The sequence below is a fragment of the Haliotis rufescens genome, unplaced genomic scaffold, assembly GCF_023055435.1.
Source record: "Haliotis rufescens isolate VD_foot unplaced genomic scaffold, xgHalRufe1.0.p SCAF_5, whole genome shotgun sequence".
Lineage (NCBI taxonomy): Eukaryota > Metazoa > Mollusca > Gastropoda > Lepetellida > Haliotidae > Haliotis > Haliotis rufescens.
The window spans coordinates 39,649,384-39,673,651 of NW_025964223.1; the positions used below are offsets into that span (position 1 = coordinate 39,649,384).

Below are 24,268 nucleotides of genomic sequence, written 5' to 3' on the forward strand. Positions count from 1 at the left end.
CATCTGCTCAGAGTGAAAGAGGCTTGTAGAGGTTTCCCACTAACGAAATGCATGAGCACTGGTATTGTTCTGACAGGCTAAGTATCATGATTTGAACAAGAGTGGTCTTTGAACCTGTGACAGGCAGGTCCTGGCATGACAAACGCCACTGGGCCACACAAAGGACTGTCACTGGGGAGAGAATCAGTCAGTATGATTCCCATTTGACATAGTTATCCAAATAACACAAATAAATGGTTCTGAATAAACACTGTTTACCAAGATTCTCCAAGATCCAATTCCATTAGTAGTGAGGTAACAACAAAACAAATAATATTATATTGTTAACTATCCAGAATTAGGTGTTAGCAGAGTTGGAGGACACCTGGCATTTTGGTCCCTCTTCCTGTACTGTAAATGTCTCTCGAACTTGTAAGCCATATGGAGTGGTGAGGTGTTCTTGTTAATACAAATCTGTCATTAATATGGTTTTACTGAACAACTTAGCAGTCATAATGAATCACTAATGTTCATTGATAAGTATTTCATAAAAGAAATAACTTTAAAAGTCTGCAGTCAGCCAGTCATGTTTACTTCACTTCTGTTCATGTGATATTCTATTTGAAATATTACATTAAAGAGGTACACACAACATGTATAATCTGCATGGTAAGTATATCAACAATGTGCAGAATGCCTGTTGTTTATTTGAACTGCCAGTAATTACCATGATTACTGTTTTTTATTTCAGTGGATATGTTTTGGTGGTGAAGGTGTGGCTATATGGGGAGGTGGAGGCCACTTTAAGTTTTGAACAACGTAATTGTTTTCTTTTTAAAATTAGTGACACATAATTTATTTGGGTTTACATTTACTCTGTAAAATTAGCTTTGTTTATGAAAAGTTTTTTTTCACTTGATAAATACAATTATATTTTAGGCACAATTTTGTCTTTTTTTTTATTCCCATAATCAGTGAGTGAGTGAGCCGAGTTTAACTCTGCTTTAGCCAGTGTTTCAGTCATATCACAGTGCGTCTGCTCAAAGTGAAAGAGGTTGGTAATGAGCTGGGTTTAACACGGCTTTCAACAGTATTCCAGTTATATCGAGAAGTGTCAGTTTAATGTGGGAGGAAAGCCGTTTACCACTTTGGTGAAACCCATGAATTGTGGTGCCTTAGACGACTGGGCTTCTCGTTTCTCTAAGAGGCTTGTAGTGGCTTCCCTATTGAAATGCATGACCACTGGTATGAGGCTGACAGACTACGTATCATGATTGGAACAAAAGTGGGCTGGTCAAAGAACCTTATCAAATAAATACAAGCATGCTGTGGAGTATTTATGCCATTCTTGTAAGCTGCCTTGAGTAAGAACAATAAGCCCAACGTTTTTCGTCACCATATGTTTCATACCCATATAATTTTGATCTTATATTTACAAAAAAAATCATTTAGAATTAATCTAAATTTATCAAATATGTTTTATAAAGTTTTGCTTATTTATAGCACAGTAACCATGCCATTCCCACCCTTGCATAAGGGTGTATCGTTATCTCTGTTGTACCGCTCGTAGAATCTGGATCCTTTCATCTACTCCTCATAGACCCTGTACTAGTTGTCCAGCATGGAAGCAGAGAACCAGAGACGCCTGCAAGAAGTGAGATGAGGTCATGTAGCGTTTTCCTCAAGATGGTTAACATTTGAGGATTCCGGGATAAATAGGTTCCAGCAACCTATGCTGATTGTACGAGATGACTTAATGGACTGGGCGATAAGGTTCGGTAATGCCATTGATTGCATGTCATCTTTCTCCGATTGCCTGAGATCTTGCTCATAATACCAATCACTGGTTTGTCTGGTCCAGACTCAATTATTAACAGGCAGCTGTCATATTGTTGGAACATTACCGATTGCATGACAAGCCAAAGATGGACAAAATATAATCACCAATACCCTAGGTATATCACTACAGCCTAGACATAAACATCTGGGTAGAAATCCTAGTGGTTGATAGCATGAGCAACGATACAGCTGTCAGTTTACGATGACACATAATTATCCAGGTCATATTCACAGTCCAAAAGTCAGAAAACCTGAGTCAAACAATCTCTTTTAGTCTCTTAAGTTAATATCATAACAGCATGAACAGTGTTTCAGTTATATCACTGTGCGCCTGCTCAATTTGGGAGGAAATCCCGAAGTGATGGAGATTACATTTTATTGAAGCCTACAATCACAGTGTGGTATTAACAAAGCAAGGATAATACTTGGGCCTATCGGGGTTTCGAATCCATGAGTGAACGAGAGCGGGAATGTTGTACGCAGCAGAAAAGTGAGATTTATTGATATTTTTCATGCAGTCAATAATTGATAATGAAAAGCGTATTGTCAATGTTTTTCATTATCTCGTCCCGATATGGCTGAAATATTGCCTATGTGCTAAATCTTAACGCACTCTTTTCTTTCCGAAACCCACGGCTTAATGGTGTCAGAATATGAATTTGGGTATATAAATGTAACCTCAGTGATTATGTTTTGCTTTTACACACAAATATGAAAGTTATCAGTCCCTCCATCGTATTGGGACAGCCAAGTCGTAACTGATGGCGGCAAATGTAGGACGTTGACACAACGAGTATATTAAAGAGAACAAGGTGACCAAGTTGTCTGATGTGCCACAATTTGTAAAACCTGCATCACATCAGGCTTTCCTCTCATATCCCACTAATAGTATATCAAAACAGGAAAAAATGGAATTAAAAGCATACCTTTCCCAAAAAGATAATTTGCACCATCAATCTTCATTGAATGGGCATCTTCGGCTGATTTCATATTGGAGAAGTGGCATTTTTCAGCAATTGCACAGCACAGGGCATCATTCCTCTGTAGTCCCAAAAAGTCAGATAAAGCCTGCACAGCTGCCACTGGATCCTGTTAAAAAAGTATGTGACAGTAATACTTGAACAGTGTATATCTGTTATCCTAATATTCCCATCTAGTCTATGCAAGATCTTCTTGAATCCTGAGTAAGAAATCGGCACACCCGGAAGCACTCATTAAAAATCTCCAACATCATCGTCATTGAATCTCGGTTAGCCCCGATTGTCTTTTTAGGTTTGCACGCTGGCAGGTTTCACCCAAGTCGTAAACTGTGTCTTACCGGAGGATTGACCTTTGTGATTAAAGTATAAATTGCTTTGATGTTGCCTGCTGGTAATGTGATGTTATAGGGGATTAAAACTTGAAAAGTGCAACCGAGTTTCGAAAATATGATTCAAATAGAGATTACATTATTTCAGTTTGAGCTCACTCACACGATCAATCAGTGAGCTCAACTACAGGTATATTTATATGAGTAACTCACATTGTCACTCAAATAAAATGCTGATGTGATGACTGTTGGTAATGTGAGTTAACTCACTTTGGTTGTTGGGCATCTTCCTGAGGCAAGGGAGTTAACTGACTGTAAAAGTCCAGTTTCCACCCTTGCCAAACTAGGCTGGTATTATGGAGTTACATTTTGGCTAGACTAACGAGTCTATGCATAGTCCAATCAAAATCGCGCACCGAAATTGAAATCTGGTTAGTAAACTGTCGTGCAGATTTTGGTCGATTGCAGGATTTGCAAAGCATGTGCCCTGCCAACTTGTTGTCAACAGATATTTCCAAGTCTTTTCATGTTTTTAATCAAGTTGCTCACGTGAGTTGATGCACTTCGCGAGGTAAGACCCTTGTTATCACAAAAAAGATCTTGATTATCGATCAGATCGTCTTGACTTGGCGCCGCGATTTGGTGTGGAACAAATGCAAGTGATACGAGAGGTGGAATCTGATTGGTTCATAGGAGAGGCTTATAAGGGACATAACTTGTAATAACCACTGGTGGTGCTACGATCGAGCCCAGGAATTCCAGCCTAGTTCGGCAAGGGTGGAAACTGGACTTTTAAAGTCAGTTAACTCCATTGCCTTGGGAGGATGGTTGTTGGGGTATAAATGCCGAAATAATTTTGAGACACTGTTACTTTCAACGATGGCAAGTCAACAGATACGTCATATATTCGTTCCAACGTCACACGGAGGTCGGTATCTGTGTTTAGACGAATTCCTGTTTAAGTGAAAACAGAACGATTGGATTTCATGGAAGTGCGTCAAGAAGAGGTGCAGATCAACAATTTCCATCGGCAATGACATCATCACGAAACACAAAAAAGAAATATGTGTACCAAAATATAATATCAAGGTAGTACTGAAATACAGAATTCATCATCAGCCTGCCCTCCTCGAACTGATTTGAACACTGGTAGCCCAACTAAAGTTAAGAATTTTAGTAAAGGGTGAGGGTTGATTGTCAAGGTCTTCAGTAGGGGGCATCTCCAGGTAGTCCTTAAACCGGGTGATGGGTTCAGCTTGGCCACTGACCAGCATGCACGTCATCACCCATACCCAGTGCCCGCCTGAACCAAAAGATGAAGACAGTACCCATCAGTGGGATAACCATTTATCAAATACTGATGTTTAATGGAAAGATGTATCAATGACGATCCTTATTAGATACACAACGTCACATACATATGTACACAACGTCACATACATTCGTAACACATGTGTACCCAGCATGTCAGCCTAATGTAACATACAAGAGTCCCAAGGTAACATACATATGAAACCAACAGCATACATGTGTATCCAGTGTAACATACATGTGTATACAGCATTATATATGCGTGTGTAACCAAAGTAACATGCAAGAGTGAGATCATACAATAATCCGTGACGCAATTCTTTTGTAAACATGTGAGTTATGATTTTGAAATACGTTTAGAGTTAGCATCCCAGATCCCCTAAAAAAACTTCTACATTGAATAAAATTAGTATACTTAAACAAAATATATACATCACCAGAAAATCCTCACTCCCAAAAACAACTAAATGTCTCCCTCACATACACAGGCTCACAGAATGGGCATATTGGCTTTGACACGATGCCCAATACAGTTTCTGTTCATACTACCGCAATACAACCCAAATACTACTACAATGCTACCTCAATGAAGGAATCTTTACAACAGATTCACAATAATGATTAACCATTAGTGAAATAACATGGCATTCTTCTACTGACCATTCCTGTCTGATAGGTTAGCAGTCGTATAAAAGAGTTTATCAAAAAAGGAAATATGAAGCAATATGAGGTTCGTCAATCAATGGATCAATAATCCAATGTATGCAATGTGTACTTCACCTTGATTGTTATTGGGATTTGTTTTTGATCAGGCAGTGACCTACTTGGGGGCATCTTATCAATTAAGAGATGCTGGCACAGTACTGATTAATGATTAAACACACACGGCTTGGTTGATTGCTAACTTAAACCAACGGCATGAATCGTTGCTCACAATATCAATCACTGGTTTGTCAGGCCCAGACTCAATTATTTACAGTGTGGCCATAAACAACAACACATATGCACAAGTGAACCTCAAAACAAGAAAGACTATAGCATACATTTCCAGGACAGGACTCAGCAGCTGGAAAGATTGTGAAACTAACACACAGGATAGACCACCTCCGTTAAACCACTGATCATCTATAACGCTCATCAATTATTTGGACCCTGAAGGTAGCGTTGTAGCGAGGGATCACTGCATAAAGATACGCACTCAGTTGGTTAAACATTTATACATTACACAATGAGATCTGTGCTTGTCTCAGAGTAGCTTTGGGGGTTTGAATGTACCTGGTGAAGTAGTCTGAGCTCCACCTCCCTAGGGTTTTGATGAGATGGTCCTCCATTCTCACTTGTGCAGCTGTGGTAGCTGCGCCAATCCTGGATGAATGTCCTGAATAGGATTTGGAACTCAAGCCTATCTGACACATGATAATGTTCAGCCATTTTAGAAAAGGATGTTCTCGTAATAGCATGGAAACAGCTGTCCACAAAGAGGGGATCAGGAGCCTGTGCCCAACAACCTGTGTCCAATGAGAATCAGTTGTGAGAAGCTTCTAACTGGACATGCTGGTTGGTTTGTGTCAAACAGGGAAATAGCCACTCCTTGTCGGAACGGGTCCGTTTTGGAAGTTTCCAAAGTGAGGATACACCTGTTTCTGTTACTATCACAGATGACATCTCCGACACATAAATTGACATCTGCATCAAAACTGTCTGAACTGGTGAACTTGCCACATCTGAGAAAGCCGAAGAAGGCAACAGTACACATTGTAACCATGGTAAATTCATTAAAAGGACCCAGAGAGCCGTTCTTCAGCAGAGTGATGATTTGACACAGAATATTGTAAGTGATAGGTAGTCTCTTGTTTTTACAAGGGGCTTGTAGGTTCTTGTATACCCGCAAAAGAGTTTGAATACATGCATTTGCGCCAGAGTCAGCAGAATCGAAGAGTGTTGGTATTCAAGCTTGTACGTAAGTGTATCTGATGCTTGGTAAGTTTTGACAGTAGTAAAAGATAACTTGAGAATGCCAAAGCAGTGGGCGAGAAAAAAATGAACACAGCTCTCATGTAGCAGTGTGAGTCCTGGGATTCGAGAGAACAGATTTGAGAGAACAGATGGACACTTATCATGAAGTTGATGTAGCTCTGAATGCCTGTAGCATAGCTATCCTTTGTATGTGGGGGAAGAGCTGGTGACCACAATATGTTCAGGTGCCTTGTCAATTCCACATGATTTGAGAAGTTGGAGGGCACGGTGTCGGTTCGATCTTGGCTGCCAGGGCTAAGGAACGGAACAGGTCCAGCTGTGAATGAGAAAGAGCATCAGCTAAAATATTGTGAACCCCAGGGATATGCTTAGCTAATATTACAAAATTTCCTTTAGCTGCTGTCCACGTTAGAGTATGCATGAGAGACATGATTTTGGGGCATTTAGATATCTTTTTCCAAATGATATGTACAGTAGCTTGGTTGTCTCAATGGAATAACACTCTTAACTGAGTTCACCTATGTCCCCAAATAACAGATGCTATCACAATGGAATACAGTTCAAGAAAGGCGAGGGAATGTTCGACACTTAAGTCTGTCGGTAAGATTTCCGGCCACTTCTCTGAAAAAAGTATCCTTGAAAGTATCCGCCGAATCCAAACAATGTGGATGCAAGTCCACGCCATTCCACTGTTGGAGAAAGATCTTGTTGGCATGCCGTGGACAAATGTATCTGGTGATGCAGTTTCTTCACTGATTTGGCTACAGTAGAACACAGATATAACGAACACGGATATAGCGAACAAACGGATACAACGAACTGTTAAAAAATCCCTGATTTATCTCCTATATAATATCATATAAAATTTACGTATATAACGAACTCTCTATAGCGAACTAACGGATACAGCGAACTGATACCTGATCACCGACAAGCCCATTTATCACTAATTAGCGATGTGTATAGCGAACTGAGAAATCTCACTCAGTGTTAAGTGTCACTGACAATTGGCTGTATGCAATCAGCGGCGAATCAAAACAATGGCGGCGAATCAATACAATCAGTGGTGACGGATCAACCTTGTTAAATTTGCATTGTGTTAATCTTACCTGTACATGTAATCTTGTCTGTAAAACAAACAGTTTTTGACAGTTTGGCGGATCTGAACGATGCCCTTTCAAGAATGCAGTCAGCGAAACGAGGCCAAAGTAAAATCACAGACTACACATTTCGTATGTAAATCGAAAACTGAAAAAACGTGTATAACGAACAACGGATATAACGAACTGATTTCTCTGGTCCCTAGTAGTTCGTTATATCCGTGTTCTACTGTATATCCAACAGGGGAGAAATGAAGGATCTGCCGGGAATGATGACCTTACAGGCATAGCTTAAGTGTCCTAACACTAAGGCTAATATCCTGTCCAGCTTATCTTGTGGTAGGCTTGCTGTCATGGTGTCGGTATCCAGATTAATACCCAGCTATTCCAAGGTAGTTGCTGGTCCCATTGTCTTGTGCTATAGAGATGCCCATCTCACAGAATAATTTCTGCAGGTTCATCATGGTGTGTTGGGCATCAGCCTCGGGGGAGTCTATAGTAAGAATATCATCCAGGAGATGGAGAATGTGTTGAATGCCATAGTTATGATGCAGTATCCAGCATAAAGCTTCGGATAAAGTGTCACACAATTTGAACATCTGAAGGCCAGACGTTTGTACTGCTTTTGCCACTTGAATCCAAAGAAAGGTGTAACGGTTCTGGGGGTAGGTATTGGGGTTGAGCTTTGGGTAGCCAATTGTGGATCACTCCCAATACAACCAACCACACAGTTTTAATTATTTAAATTAGAAAGAATGATTTCACAACTAAGAAATACACAATAAACATTTATTACATTATTAGGAATATAATTATTCTTTTACATTATTACATTCAGTTAACAAAATATACAAGAAATATAAAATATGTGAATCGCAACTCACGTTTCTCGGTTTCGAACCGGCAAGCTCTGAGATCTTCCACAACTTTCGTAATTGTCAACAAAGTGAAGTCATATTTAACGAAGTGTCACTGCTATGTAAGAATATACAATGCATTTAGATAGACTAGATGCAATTTGTAGCCATACAAGGCAGATTTAAGCCATTATGCTACAGGTAGTTTCGTGGAACAGACTTACGAATATAGTTGCCAAATCGAAACAGGTGATTTAAAACATATTCACATTTTGTATTTGCACATCAAACAAACAGTCAGTAAGATCAGTGGTGATATACATTAATGTATATAGCAATAACATATATGTTTGCGGTTGTATGCTGTATTGCATACAACATGTACAATATGATTAATCTCACTGTCTACTAACCAAAATATACAAAAGGCTTGTACATTACAAAAGGTATAAATGAATTAGCTATAGGGACCTGTTTGAAGGCATCTGAAATGTCTAGTTTACACAGTTTGGCACAATGACCTTCGTAAGAGATGATAACGATAGCGTGGTCGATTGTCACATATGAAAGAGAACACTGATCTTTGTCGATGAGCTCATTGATGCTGAGTATTTCTGGATTGTCGTGGGGTGCTGACAGGTCAAGAATAAGTCTCTTCTTCTGGCTGTATTTACCTATGGCCAACCGGATGGGACTCTATGGAGGTTGTGGGTAGTGGATGAATTAAAGGGTTGAAGCCGTATCTTAGACGGTAATCAAATATTTGGTAAACTCGATATCCAGATGCGCCAGTTCACGTTGTACAGGGGCGTGGTTAATTGGGGTGAGTGGAGATGATACAGGCACTGTTTCCATGGGTACGGCAGAGTTGTTTGAGGTGGTATCCAGTCAAACCTTCTTTCTCTTGTCGCACAGGTTAAACAAACATGTTCAAAGAAACAGTTTTTCATGACCCAACCTTGGTCGTTAAAATTGTTGCAAATTTCTTTGCCGTTTAACCTGATCTTGGGACGTCCCCTGATGTCGGCCTTGTCTTGCCGATAGCCTTGTGGTCTGTCAGAGACTGGCGTGTTGTATCTCCTTGGTTTGTACTCGTAGCAATGGTCTCTATCTTGTGTCACACTATGGCAAATTTGGCACGACCTCAAGATTCTTATAGAGCACCTAGTGAAAATCCGTTGGTCAGGCATATCCCACCTGATGACCTTTCTCGGCATATGAGGTAACTTGCGAGGCAAACAGTTTATGATAGTCATAATGGTTGCTTTTACCTGGAAATTGCTGAGCCAAATTTATCGCTGTCTGTTCATGAGCATCCAACTGTCATCTGAGTTCTTACAATAAATGTTCTTGAAGGTGGTGAAACCCACAATAAAGTCTGGTAAAGGCAGGGTTCTTGATAATTTGGCACCATGTCTATCAGCGGCAGGCTGTCTGAAGGCACCGCTTGATGCATCTGGTGTGTAGTTCTGTTTCCATTTTCTTGACGCATGGCACAGGTAAGCTCCTTCAACTACCTGACCTCATCTCTCATGTTTCTATCCGCCATGTTGGATACTGGAACTTCTGTCTGGTCGCTGCGCAGGTGGGAGATATGATGCTGATTGTCATGATCACTGACACGTGTAGCTGGAGTGTTGATCGTATTTTATCTTGTCATGCATTCTCTAGCTAAATCGTCTGGAGTTTGAAATGCATCAGTCTGTCCCCTCGCTGCCTGTATCTGAGGAATGTCGTTCCTGGTTGGCCTGTGGTTGTCACTGGGGTTGTCTATCAGCCGGCCACTTGTGATGTTTTCCTTGTACAGCTGTAGCTAGAATTTCCTGGTTGCTAGTTGTTCTAGTCTGTTTCTGAGGTCAGCAGCTGGGTTGGTGACGTGAGACTGCCGAAATGGTCGAGGGGTTAGTTCGCCATCTTGGATGTTGTCATAGGATTCTTCGGAAGGTAGATTAACACTTTTAGTTCTACCAGACTCATTGTGTGTGCAACACATTTCCTCTTTGAATCCAACATTGTCGACACAATGGGAAGCATTCCCAGTGAAGAAGTATAATGGATGGGGTATTCAGTGATGGATTTGTAAGAGATTATCAGAGCATTAAGGCAAGGACAAGGAAGACAAAGCAACAGAGAAAGGCAGAGAAACTGAATAAATATTTTCAATCTATATCTGATGTCCACGATACAAGAACAACTATGCCCGACTTCACATTTCGTACAGAGACAGAGATGAACAACATAATCATATCTAAAAAGGAAATTGAAGACATAATACAATGTTTGCCTCTTAATAAAGCCTCCGGACCGGATAAAATTTGTCATAAATTATTAAAGGAAACTGTATATTCTATAAGCGAAGCATTGTGTTTACTGTTCAATATGTCACTACAATCAAGTATATTTCCATCAGTGTGGAAACAAGCAAACGTTATGCCATTATTTAAGAAAGGTGATCACACTATCGTTTCTAATTATAGACCGATATCACTCATTAGTTGTTTAGGAAAATTGTTTGAGAGAGTTGTGTTCAAACATTTATATAACTACTTTCATGAGAACAAATTGTTGTATAAGTACCAATCTGGGTTTCAGGCTGGTCACTCAACTGTCCATCAACTAATAGAACTTTATCACCAAATTTGTACAGCGTTAGATAACAAAGAAAACTATTGTATTGTATTCTGTGATGTATCAAAAGCCTTTGATCGTGTATGGCACAGTGGGCTTGTGTATAAATTAGAGAGGTATGGTATAAAAGGCCAATTGTTAAAATGGATTACCAGTCACATAAGTAATCGTAGCCAAAGCGTATTTGTGAATGGGGAAATATCCAAACCAAGATACATGAAGGCTGGCGTGCCACAGGGGTCCGTGCTTGGTCCTTTACTCTTTATTGTTTATGTAAATGACATTGCTGATAAATTAGACTGTATGACAAGACTGTTTGCCGACGATACATCGATTGGCATGTCATCCAATGATAACAGTGTACTGGAACGTTCCTTAAGCACAAATTTAGCAATCTTAAGTGAATGGGCGAAACTTTGGCTCATAACTTACAATCCCGATAAGACCAAATCGGTTCTATTCTCTCGCAAAGACAACAACGGAGGTCTAAAACTATATTTCAACGGAAAAGAAATAAGCTCTGTAAACAGTCATAAGCACTTGGGTGTTATACTTGAAGCCAGTGGCAAATGGTCTTGTCATATAGATACCATAATTAAAACAACTTCCAAGATGATTTACTCAATGAGAAAACTCAAACATCTACTTCACAGAAATACTATTAACAATATATATAAAATGTTCATAAGACCACACTTTGAATACGCATGTGAGGTTTGGGATGGTTGCACCGAAGGACAAAGCGAGAAATTAGAACAATTACAATTTGAAGCTGCACGCATTGTAACTGGTCTACCTAAATATGCCCCCAGGCATTCATTATATTACGAAGCGTAGAAAGAAACGTAAACTTTGTCTTTTTTTCAAAATTAATCATAACATGGCCCCTTCCTATCTAACAGATATTCTACCCAAAACCGTTGCTGCAAAAAACTCATAGTCTCAGAAACTCTGAAAACATCAGTGTTCCTCTCACAAGACTAAGACATTCGTGTGAATCCTTTTACCCATCGTCTATCCGATTGTGGAACTCTATTCCGTTATCAGATCGAAATTCTACGATTTCTTGTTTTAAAAATTCGCTACAAAAGCACAACCCCACGTCACCTGCGTACTTCGCTTATGGAAAAAGAAAATATAATATATTACACACAAAACTGAGATACATGTGCAGTCAGTTGAATTATGATTTATATAGAATTGGTATAAAAGATCACCCGAACTGTACATGTTCGAATACATGTGAAAATGCATATCATTATCTCATGGAATGTCCATTGTTTAGTCATCAGCGTGAAATTATGTAAAACAGCCTTAAAACCTATTGATGTACACTTACTGTTACATGGCAAAGCAGATCACGTTGTTACAGAAAATGAAGCTATACATGTATTTAAGGCAGTACAACATTATATATGTACAACTAAAAGATTCGTGTAAAGAACTGTTCATTCAACAATGTCTCTCTCTCTCTCTCTCTCTCTCTCTCATCTATAGTGTTTTATGTTTTATGCATATACAGTGTATATTGAATTTGAAATTGTGAATATTTTGTAAATACCAGGGAGAGGGCATTCTAAGTTGGAAGAACTTGTCCCCCAATCCCGTTCACTCCTTGTGAATAAATATGTTTAAATCAAAATCAACAATGTTTTAGGGTTAAATAGCCTCTAGGCATGACATCACTGGGAGCTTACTGAGCATGCGGAGCTGATAAAATAATGCATTGTGGGATATGAAAATAGTAACATTATACATGTTAGAAAAAACGTGGCTAATAAGGGGACGTAATTAAAATGTCAGAGTGAGTGAGTGAGTGAGTGAGTGAGTGAGTGAGTGAGTTGGGTTTAACACAGCTTTTAACAGTATTCCAGTTATATCACGGCGTGTCAGCTTAATGTGGGAGGAAAGCCCGAAGTGATGCAGGTCTCAGACGTTTACCACTTCTGTGAAACCCACAAGCACGTGTATGGTGCTGACAAACCTAGAGACATACCGGGATTCAAAGCCACAATTATAGGTTTCTGGCATTCCCAAGGGACGCAACTCTGCACAGCGATTCGCGGCACCTTAGATGACTGGGCCACCCGTGCCCCCTAAAATGTTAGAAGTGAGGGTAGGTAGATGAATGAAATAAGCATGTACATGCTAGTGAAAAGTTTAACCATGGTGAGGAAAAAACAGAGTATAATAGACTGGATAAAGAAGTACAAACATGACTAAGTAGGTAATAATACATGATGATATGGCTAGTGTAATTTTATCCCTGCGCAAACTAAAATAATAAATTACCATGTATCGCCAAGCAGGCTACATCATATCCATTTCAGTACAGAGATTATGCAGTACACGAAATGTGAAGGTCTTATGCAACGTAAAGTTGCCAGTAATCTAAATGTTTTAATTTTGACAGCAACACATGTAAGTATGTTTTAGGTATATAACTGAGAGAAGTGAGAAATGTTTTCAAGAAATTGTAAAAGAAACAGGCACTGACAAATTACGTCATCAACTTGATATCATAACAAAAAATGGAAATCAATGAAATCTGATTTGATATATTTAAGGGTTAGTTGGTGCATCATGTCGTATAAAAAAAGAGTTTATGGGTGGCTGTTTTTGCCAAATACTGCCATGATTAAAAATTGATTATAGTTCAATATGATAAAAATTAGAAAATTATATGTTTTTAAGACACAAGACACTATAATATTAGTTTTATAAATATTCAAGGGTTCTTACACCAACTAAAATTTTTAATCTTATAAATTAAAACAATATATCCATACAAATTTTCAGTCTTCATAATGGTGACTGATTTAACATCGCAGTGTCTACATCCAGTTTGCTTTGACAATCATCAGATGATTGTAATACAGATAGAGCTCTTTCTTAATTTCATCAGGCCTTGCTTTTTATGTTTGCTGATTCTAAACTGATGTTTCAAATAAACAAATTATTGATGTTATTATCTTTTCTCTTTACACGAACAGATATCTGCATTGCACAATGACTGTTTTTATTTTAATTGATATCTTGGTATACTTGTGCATGTGTACTAGTATTAGATTACAAATGCATGACTTTTAGCAGTCAATATCTATCACTGAACTGCATGTTTTGTCAATAAAGATAAGTAACATAAAAAGGGACTGTCGTATACTTTCATGTTTGAAGAACCAATCAATTCACTGTGGAAACATTTTTAACAACTTACATAAGAATTGTGTAAGAAATGATGGATCAATAACTCAAAGCACTGAATGGTGGGACACATTTTATAAAGGACAGAATAATATGGGTAAATTTCTTATTTCAAAGTATGATATACTGGCATGTATATAGCAACTGAGCAACTAATTGCTTGATAGATGCATGGTAGATTTTCATTTGGCATTTTCTAAAAAATAATGTCAGAATTTAAAGTTAAAATCAGATGTAACTTTAACTTTGACATTAATTAAAGTAACACATAAAATCAGTTGTTTTAATCTGAGTGAGTGAGTGAGTATGGTTTTACGCTACTTTTAGCAATATTCAAGCAATATCACAGTGGGGGACACCAGAAATAGACTTCACACATTGTACCCATGTGAGGAATCGAACCCTAGTCTTCGGCGTGACGAGCGAACATCTTAACCACAAGGCTGCCCCACCAAGGATACAAAGAAGCTGCTATACCTCTATCTTCTGTGTCATCAATGCTACAACCTATCTTACACCATCATACTTTCCCTAACCAACCAAATGAGGACATCACACAGTCAAAGCAAAAGAGAATATATCATGAGTGATTCATAACATTAAAGTTGTCATACCTTTGTGTTCAGTGCCTTGGGTTGTAACAGAGTCTTCAGTGTCTACAGGACCTGAAAATAAAGCAGGATTTGTGAAGATCAATGTTACACCCTATCTTACACCATCATGCTTTCCCTAACCAACCAAATGAGTACATCGCACACTGTGGACATTACAGCCCTCGTTTCTATCGGAAAGAGAGGGGAAACCTGTTCAACAATGAGGAAGGGGCAGTGGAGTAATGTCCGGATGCTGTTGCTGCAAGACCTGATGGTAATGGTCATGCATCAGGCTGTTGGACTGTGTGACAAGACAATATAGTACTATTAGTAGAGAAGTAGTTCTAGTAATGGCTGGTGTTTCTGGTGTAGTGTCCATGGTGTGCACAGTAATCTGTCACTAATGTACTTCTGATTTGAAGACTATGTGTTCAATGTCACACAATTAACAATTGTTCCTGTGTCTTCTCATATTACAGACACTGATTATACATCTTAACGTTGAATACTGCAGTTTCATAGGGGACGTTTTAACGAGCACCAATGATGAGGAAAATTCAATGTCACAGAATAAATCGTTCCTGAGCAGAACACAAGACGTTTCAGGAAAAATATACTGTCACTTAGATCTTTTGAAATCCTTGCTACAATATATCCCCGGGAAATATCAGCTAATAACTGTTCTGTTGTAACAATAATTGCATTACTCTGTCGGTCTGAATTGTGAAGCAAATTTATACTTTCCTAGAGCAGAATTGAGACACTTCAGCAGAGAGATACTGTCACTTAGATCGTTTCAAATCGGTGTTCCCACAATATATTGCTGGCAAACATCAGCTAATAACTGTTCTGTTGTTGAAACAATAATTGTTGGTCTGAATTGTGATTTAAAATTTATACTTTCCTAGAGTGAGTGTTTGCTTTGTTTGTTAGTTGTTTAATGCCGCACTCAGAAATATTCGAGCTATATGGCGGCGGTATGTAAATAATCAAGTCTGGGCCAGACAATCCAGTGATTGACATGATCATCATGAGCATCGATCAACGCAATTTGGATAAAATGACATCCATCAACCAAGTCAGCGAGCCTGACCACCCGATCCTGTTAGTCGCCTCTTACGACAAGCATACCTAGAGTGAGTGAGTGAGTTGGATTTAATGACGCTTTTAACAGTAATCTCAGATATTTACCACTTCGATGAAACCTACGAGCAAGGGTATGGTGCTGACGAACATAGAAACATAATCAGGGCGAACTGGGATTCGAACACACAATGATAGGTTTCTGGCGTGTCCAAGGGTCGCAACCCTGCACAGCAAAATCGCCGTGCTTTACACGACTAGGCCAACCGTGCCCCCTATATTTTAAAAGAGCATAACTGAGACACATCAGCAGAGAAATAATGGATCATTATCAAAATATGTACCCTTTTTATGTTAGTAATCTCTATTTTTTGCAAAGTTTGAGATAGCCCTCAATTTCATCCCTACTATTTCAGTGGGGAACCAAATCAACATATCATCAAACATTTATCTGTCAGTGCTTTATTTTCATGTGGTGGAGTGGTATGTAGTCTGAATTTGATGAAAAGTCGCTGTCAACACACACCGAATGCCCTTTTCAGTGAACATATTTCAGATTTTATGTCATATACATGAGTTTTGATGTTATTTTACTAATGGGATTAGAATCTTCAAAAGAAAATCAGTTTCCACTTTGTTTCTGTCTTTAAATGATAAAAAATAAACAAAGAATGCCTGTCTAAAAGGTTCCTGTCCTTGGTGTAACCATTTGTTTTATTATGTGTAAGAGTTATCACTGGACTGTCTTGTTTAGACTCACTTATTTACAGGCCGCCGTCATATAGCTGGAATATTGCTAAATGCGGGTTAAACAAGAAACCAACCACAAGTCAGCAATTATTAACTTAGAACAGTTAGAATGGGCAATGATTAAATATGTCTTGTGACATTGAAAGTACAACTCTTTAATCATATTAACACTTAAATTTGTACTGCCATAAAAAACACATTCTAACTTACGGTTAGATGAATCTAAATGTCTTTGGTGTTACTATATGTCCTTGGTGTTACCACAAGTCAGCAAATAACTTGGAGTGACTGAGTGAGTATGTTTACGTCGCTTTCAGCAAAATTCCAGCAATATCATGGTGTTGGACACCAGAAATGGGCTTCACACATAGTACCCACGAGGGGAATTGAACCCGGGTCTTTGGTGTGAGGAGTGAACACTTTAACCACTAGACTACCCGTCTGCCCCTTTGAAGAATAACTTTGAAGATTGGGTTAATGGGTAAAACATGTCTTGTACCATTGTAAATACAACTCTAACTCACACAAACACTTAAATTTATTAAACTTGGGTCCCTTTATATCAGTAAATGTCTTTTGTGTTACTTAATATGTCCTAGGTATTACCACAAGACAGGAGTATTAACTTCAAAGAAAACGTTTTAAAACCACCATGTCTAACGTCATTGCAAATATGCAACACCAACTGTAGTGCATCATTTCCTACTGATGACTTATTGTGACGTGAAAGAAAAATCATCATGAGTGATGGTAAGGTCTTTGGTGTACCGGTAACCGTTTTGTGTAACTCTTTGGTGTTACCAGAGGAAATTCTGAAAATGATTCTGGTAAAAATACATTGCATAGCATGATTTTCAACAAGTACAAAGAACATGTTCAATAGAATATTGAAATTATATCGATCATTTTGGTAATGTGTGCGACACAGAGGAGAGTAAATTATAAATTTTTCTTTTTATTTCTCACAAAGAGTGATAATCTAAGCTTTAAAACATGGTGATATTAAAAGTGAGATTTATTTTATTTTCTAGGCAGGTTAGTTTTACAATAATACACCGAAAGAAACACTGTATTTATTTTTTATTTCTGCAAAAGATCAGTACTGTATTCGACATAATAAGCGCCTAGGGCGCTATCAAAATTAGAAATCAGAATATTATTTTTGTGAAAAAAACAACAGAGTTGAAAGATCGTAAATTTCGTTGTTTATCCTGACAGCCTGAAATGTTTATATACGACAGATATATTTTTCCTGAGTTTAATTTCCCTAAATTAAGAATGCATATAACACACGTATTATACACGAATAAATAAGTCTTGTGTACATTGATCAATCGGAATGGGTGCTAATAGCGATTGTTCACTAGCCAATATATTAACAAATATCGCGGTGGGCGCTTATTAGAGCGGGGCGCTTATTACGTTGAATACGGTAATTATAATGGTTACACCAAAGACAATAGATTTCCACTGTTTCTCCAGTATACTTGAATTATTTCAAAATTATGTTTCTTTGTGTTGGCATAATTTACCCAACTATTTGTTAAGTTTAGATGTTTCTTGTTAAATTACTAAAAGTGTTTATCAACAGGGCCAAAAGAGGTACAAATTTTGATAATGATCCATATGCTGTCACTTAGATGGTTTAAAATCTGTGTTCCCACAATATATAGCTGGGAAATATCTACAATATGCTGTCCTACTAATCATGCTAATCGAATCTCACTTGGGGTTTTGATTAGTGTGAGTCAATTACACATTATATTATAACATACAATAATATCAAAGTTCACAGCATGGCACTGTGGACAATTATTTAATAACTGCAGATAAATTCAATAAGAATCCGGAAAAATCCAGAATATGTGAAAAATCCCACACAAATACTGGAAAGCAGATCCTGGTAATGTAAAAAAATCAATCACTAATCAATGTTCACAAAGTTCATCATAATCTGACTTCTAATACTCAAGAACTAACACTGTACAGTGTACAAGTACAGTGATCAATCACATATTATCCCAAACACGTAAGATATCAGAATCTTCCGTGCTATGTTCTCATCACAACACAGAAACGTCGGCATTACCTAATTTCGCCGCACGTGAATGGTTGTGTATAATAACAAAGCCATGTGCAACGATTGATATTGAATATTTTTTCAAAGATATACATGAATGACAGTTGTTTCGTATATGCCAGGCGCAGCTTTAAGGGAAGATGCGACAATATTCCACTTTGAACCTTCATGAAATGAATATATAACGGATAGTACGTTATGATTTTCAAAACAAGATGGCGGATTGAAAAAATGACGAGTGCGACGTCCAGTTCACTTCGTCGGATTTTCCCACGATTTAATACTTGGTTCACAGCGCCATTATAGAGGTAACTGGTGGCAACACCATCCCGACAATAATAGTGTCAGTGGCAACAAGTTGACACTAACTAACTAACTAACTAACTTAGTTGGAAATTTAACGTGTACTTTCCGCATATTGGAAATGTAAAACGACACATCCTGCATATTTCACACATGGGGTTGCACTTATACTATTTGGGGAAAAAAGGTGAAAAGAATAAGCAATGAAGTGCAACCCAAAAATATATAAACGTTTACAGACCTTATCTAAAAAAGCTAAGGGGGTTGGAGTATGGCTGGGTGGGAGTGGGAGTGGGAGTGGGAGTGGGAGTGGGAGTGGGAGTGGGATATAATAATATGGTAAAGTTGGGGCTTGGGTTTGAGGGGGGAGGTCAAGCGGTTGAAGCCACGGCATCGGCTGGCGTGCATGTGTGGTGACAAGTCCCTGCTTCCTGGCTGTGCATTCTTCATCTAGACTGAGGGACTGGGAGAGTCTGCCGGTCAGCCATGTTGGCGACGAATGCGGCGCTCATCTTGATATCACACTCCACCATTAAATTGGAGAGGTCCTGGTAAATGAATATCATGCTTGAACCGTTCCTCCCCCATAGACTGCACTAAGACCATCGGTGGGCACGGACGGGCGTTTGGGTTAGAGCTTTGCTCCGACGTTGGTTCCCGGTGCAGGGGGTGGGTTGGTTCTTGTGCTGCTCCAGGATCTGGTCAGCTTGTCAAGCCAAGTCCAATCGGTGGTCCTCCTCCTCTTCTGATACCTCAACCTGGGCGGTTTGGGTATAGCTGTTGTTGAGGATGCGGCCTGGTACTCGGTGGACTTGGACCGCTTACGGGTCGGGCGGGTGTAGCCTTGGGAGAAGAGATCTCTCTCCTCTTCCTCCCGGGTCACTGAACTGTTACAGCAAAGGTAAGTGAGAGGCATTTACTTACTTTGCTTGCCTATATCTCGACTGGTGCCCTTTTGGAATCCAGGCAAGCTGATTGGCTTGGAGATACGAGGGGCCTTTCGCAGCTTCGGATGTCCTTATGGGCATCTCCGACCACCACAAAAACGTACTCCACTTGCATATTGCATGTATAATATGACAAGCCTTAAATTGAATATCAAAGCAATTCATATACATCGAAAAGAGGACATCAACACTGAAATATTACTCGAAAATAATGGCATGCGGCCAGTGACATATTGATAGGCTCGCGCAACCTTGTTTCGTGGATATAAGGAAAGTTCACCCAAATTCGTGGCTTAAATGTCCGATATTGTTTTGTATAATCACTGATCATTTCATTCATCTATTCAACTGAAAATGACGAAGATTCCACTCGCAACTGAAAAGTTTTGTTTACCGAAGCCATTTGCATTCATCAGTCATTCATGTGCACACAAATTGTGACATCACCTTGATTCGTGGATTACATAGTAGATTATTGTATCGCTATGTACAAAAGGCCAGTACCGTTACTGTGTTATATTTTTTTATGAATTTGACTCTATACCTACCAGCATTTCTGTGTCTGCTGATAACAGTTGAACATAGTTATTAAACACACAACTCAAAAAGGAATCTTGTCAATAAAGTTATGTACACTATTTGCAGGTAAGTTTGTGTCCTCTTTCAGTTCCTACTCTTCCAATGGTTTGCATGGCAGACTATGGCAAGGGCAATAAAATTAAAATGTGTCATGAGTCCAAAGCATGTGCTCTTGACAACAATACTGCAAGTGCCCCCAGTGGTTACAGTCATGATACATGCACTGCCCCGACTGTACCAAAAACGGTGATGTGCATTGAGTGAGTGAGTGAGTATGGTTTTATGCTGCTTTTAGCAATATTCCAGCAATATCACGGCGGGGGACACCAGAAATGAGCTTCATATTGAATCGCATTTTTGGCTAGGAGCCAGCGGAGCATTCTTTTGGAAATGCTTTAATTTCACGTTTTACAGTATCAGAGACGCCGAATTGTGCGACTTGTGGCCATCGTACAGAAGAAGCAAAGGTCTATTCGGCATTGCTCGAGTTGCATATCGAAGGAAATGCTTGTCCAAGTAATCTTGGAATATAACACCATTTGAGCATCCCCGATTCAGAAACAGTTCCCCGCTGTACAGCCTTCAAGCAATTCACTGCGCATTCAAGCACCCGCAAATACAAAGAAAGGTGGAATAAATGTGCCCAGAGCATTTCCACATTCCAAAAGTGTGACGACTGATGATCTCTCCGACGAAATCTCGTAGGCCACAGATTTTCTTGAGCCAACAATTTTTGGTGCAACATGGGACTAACTGATTCCTCATGGGACTAACTGATTCCTTTCTAATCTTCGTTATAAGTTGCTTCTGGTCTTGATTAGAAACCATATTTGTCCATAATCATGGCAAGTCCATCAAAATACTTGTTGATGCATTCCTCTGAACTACCTTTGGCACGAAGTTCCTTGAGAGACTTGGCACTTCTAACTTTCAGCTCCAACAGACCATATAACCACTTCACAGATAATGGATGGGCCAGGTCATGTTTTCCTAAATGACAAGCAAAGTTGGGCCCTAATTGGATAACCTCTTTCCTGGTATATCCTGTCCGATGGATGCCATGTATGTAACATTGTCAACAAGTCTAGTTTCTTGCTCTGCATAAAAAATTGGAGTTGCACCTGACTTGACAGTGTCAACATCGATCTTGCCTTTTATCCTGTCTCTCAGTGTTTGCTCGGGTACAGAGAAGTTGAATGTCGCTTTATGAACTGCAACTTTATTGTTTTGGACTTCTAAGTAAACATTAGTCAAAGCTGTAGGCGAGTAACTTTAGTAGCTGTCGTGAAGGCGTCTGTGAACCCTATTAAAATGGAAAAAAAAGCTATACGAGATGGCCTGATAATGTTTCCATAGTTTTTTAATTTTTACAGACCGCAGCACCTCAAGTCACGTGACTTATGTTTATTGACATCTAGACAAGCAGACGACGAGATGATGTGAGAAGGGTGGTGCTTACGGTAGATCTATATATTTTATTTGATGTTTTGTAAATATGAAATTTGGTATTAGTGATCTAGGGCTATTTGTCTCAGTGTTGGACATTTGCTTTTCTGTACTTACGTGTAATGCAGCGATTCGGAACATTTTTGTCAGCAAGGCGTGGCAGTGTGTGTACATCAAAAGTACCTCTGTGTGACGTCATACAAGACTTAATTTACGAGATATCACGATAAATACCGCGATCCACGAATCAAGGTTACCCACGAATTTAGGTAATGGTTCTGTACGCTTTCACACCGTTGCTCTAGCCAGAGACCACATAATAGATCTATTATATGGTCTCTGCTCAAGCTTCTAGGTAACCCAACATTTCACACCCAAAATATACATCGTATACAAACAAAACAGTTCCGTAGTAAACTAGCATTGTTAATGTCCGACAAAACATGACTTCATTAATTTGAACTTACTCGTTAGACTTCTCAGGTAACGCCGCCTCAAAAACTTTCCTGATGTCAGTGTGATTGATCGCTTCGCTTGTTCTGCACATGCGCTGTGAAACGTAATGAAAATGGAGGTGCCCCGGTGATGTCGGCCAGGATTGTGCAGGCAACACCACGAATGCAATAAATACCGGCAAATTATCTGTATCTCGTGAAACTGTGTATACTGAACCGCCAAAAGAAACGTCACCCCAAGTAACATTGCATGAAAAGTTGTCATTAAATATCTTGGTAATTTTTGTAAAAGTTTCTAAAATTAAACATTAATTACCTTGTCCGGAAAAATGAAATTTGATGATAAAAAAACCCCAAAGCAGATGACAATCAAACCGATCGCCCAAACGCATCAAGGCTACGGCCATGGTAACCCAATGTACGTGAGTTCTGAGCAAATTGAAATGCACATGCGTTCCCCCAAGGCCGATAACTGCAGCCGAACTGCGTCAGGCGTTCCTCAGGGTGTGGGCTCAAGTTCCTATATGGCCTTCATCAACCGCTTCATCCATTCCATGGATCGACGTTGCACAGCAGTCATCAATGCACATGGCGGACACACGAGATACTGACTTGTGATGCCATTTTCTCAGAGACTAGTGTTGTGTTTCACTTTAAGAACATTTACACTTTAATTTCAACCAGAGACCATATAATAGATAATCTATTATATGGTCTCTGTTTCAACCTTGATGATCAGTTTTGCCAAGTTTCATCTTTTTAATGTCTCAAAGTATGTTTTCAGTGTTTGGACTAATAAGGCTTCTCATATATATATATATATATATATATATATACATACATATATATATATATATATATATATATACATATATATATATATATATATCCATGGCGACGTTTCTTTTGCGGTTCAGTATATATTAACAATTTAGAGCTTCACGACACTGAAAATGCATTAAAGTCATTTATGTGCAATGACCATAATTATGCTCAACTACTGCCTTTTCATATTTTTTTAATTTTTAATTATTTTATTTGTTGTGTTTCCATAGAAACAATTTGGACTTAGTTTCAAACAGGCAGCGTTTGTTTCGTTCCCAAACTCTGCATTTAATGAATATTTCGGCACGAAACCAATATCTTTTTAGGCTATAATTTGCTAGTATTGTTTTTCGGACTTGCAAACACATTAACAGTAACAACTTGAACTAATATATGAAAAAGGAGGGGAGATATGTTTTTGAGTAAAAAGACATTCCCTTTCAGTCGCTGGCAAATGAAGCTTTTTTTTCTTCTAAATGCCCCTAGTCCTTATTATTCATAAAATGAACATCTTTGACATTCAGTTACACTTCTGGATGCTAATTTGTTTTGTTTTCCAGCTTTTCATTTCAGATTATGAAAAAAAAAGAATCTTGGTCGTGCGATACTTTTGACGAGGTGTTTATATCATGTTTTTTCCTATATTCAACCGTGAAAGGACATAAATGACCACAGACAATTTGGAGAAAATGGATCCACACAAAACTGAAGGGTTTAATAGGTACATGTATTTGTCCCGGAGAATCTCAAGAATAATTACAAAGGTTTCCAGTCATTACACTTGTGAGGTCAGTGGGTCAACACTTTGATCGATTTACACAAATTCCAATTTGTACACATGTAAATTAAACATACAATTATCATTGACCCTCGTATATGTTACGTGGCCGGCCTAAATTTGTTCTAAATGTACTCTAAATATTGCTGGTTGTCCCACGAAACTAAACACCTTTAATGAATTCAGACCCCGGCATTATGCATGAGCTTAATTTTATCCCGGTTA

General features: G+C 38.8%; 1 long non-coding RNA gene across 1 annotated transcript; it reads right to left on the minus strand.

Moving 5' to 3' along the window:
- Positions 1 to 1,426: 1,426 nt before the first annotated feature.
- On the minus strand, positions 1,427 to 22,723 carry LOC124112414. Its single transcript, XR_007218340.1, has 4 exons — positions 22,453 to 22,723; positions 14,819 to 14,869; positions 2,745 to 2,907; positions 1,427 to 1,624 (listed from the first exon to the last, which is right to left on the minus strand). It is a non-coding gene; the product is annotated as an uncharacterized LOC124112414 (long non-coding RNA).
- Positions 22,724 to 24,268: the final 1,545 nt, after the last annotated feature.